At 41.6% G+C, this 1,378-nt stretch overlaps 1 pseudogene; it reads left to right on the forward strand.

The window, feature by feature from the left end:
* Nucleotides 1–613: 613 nt before the first annotated feature.
* Nucleotides 614–1,161, forward strand: LOC126505434 (telomeric repeat-binding factor 2-like; annotated as a pseudogene).
* Nucleotides 1,162–1,378: the final 217 nt, after the last annotated feature.

The following is a 1,378-nucleotide window of genomic DNA, read 5'->3' on the forward strand; positions in this document are numbered from 1 at the left end:
AGAATATGGCACTCCTAAGAACGATAGAATCTTTACGAACTAATAATGAACAGAAGAATATGGCACTCCTAAGAACGATAGAATCTTTACGAACTAATAATGAACAAACAACTAATTGACAGGATTAAAATTATTGAAAATCAGAGGTTATCTGAACAAGTGGATACTATGATAGACAAAATTGACTCCATATCCAAGGGTACTAGAAAGTTACCTGAAAGAGTTCAGGCTGTTGAATTTGACATTCAGACTTTATCACAAAGTTTTGATAAGGTAACAGACAGAATGTACCTCCAAGATGGGAATCTACATGATAAACAAGAAAAGTTTAAGGAGGACATGTTATCTTTGAAGGAAAAATTTAAAGCTTTGGAATCATAGGTGCAGAATGGGGACCAAAAAATTGATACCTCAGTGAAATCACTAGAAACATATACAGGTCAGGAGATTCAGGATTTAAGAGAGACAATGATAAAAAAAGATTTGAAAAGATTGAAGAAATTATTGGAGCTGGTGAACAGAGTAAGGAGGCACAAGGACAGGATCCAATGCCAACACCAGCTATTAGAACTGGCTTACCCGGGGTTTTAGCGACATACCCTATACTTAATTCACACCCCTGGAATCAGCTATCAATGTCCTGGAGATGATGAAAACAGAATTTACACTGACAGAAGCAGTGGTCGAATCCAGCAGAAAACTGGTCAGAAAGGCTGCTGTCATTATTTGTATCAAAAACAAAGAATTTGAAAAGGCTTCAAATTTTTTTCAAAAAATACATGTCCAAGGACCCTACAACTCAGAAGCTAAGAACTGATCTTCTGAACATTATCCGAGAAAAGAACTTGGCCCACCCTGTTATCCAGAACTTTTCCTATGAGACCTTCCAGCAGAAGGTGTTGCATTTCCTGGAGAGCCACCTGGATGACACAGAGCCCTACCTCCTCACAATGGCCAAAAAGGCTTTGAAATCCGAATCTGCTGCTTCAAGTGCTGCGAAGGAAGAAAAGCAGCCAGTCCAAGCCACTAAGAGAGCCTTCAAGACAGCCTCGGGACCCTCCGACCACCATCGGAATCAGGACTCTAAAGGCAGCTTCCAAAGCTCTGTCCACTGCACAAGACTCAGAAGCAGCTTTTGCAAAACTGGACCAGAAAGTGTAGGGCCCTGGTCTCCCTTATTCCTGGGGTGCATTGGCGGGGACAGTTTGTTATCAGTTAACTAAGCTTCCTGTGTGTTTCCGTGCTATCCCTGCCCCACCTGGTGATTTAGCTGCAGGCAATCTTCTCCATTGTTAATATGGTAATTTCCCACCTTCCTGGGCGGAGAGATCTTTGTGCTGCAGTTAGGTAGAAAAGGGCTTCCTCAAGTCTGAATAAA

This window comes from Alexandromys fortis, unplaced genomic scaffold (assembly GCF_014885135.2).
Source record: "Alexandromys fortis isolate MF-2015 unplaced genomic scaffold, M_Fortis_MF-2015_v1.1 scaffold_59, whole genome shotgun sequence".
Taxonomy (NCBI): domain Eukaryota; kingdom Metazoa; phylum Chordata; class Mammalia; order Rodentia; family Cricetidae; genus Alexandromys; species Alexandromys fortis.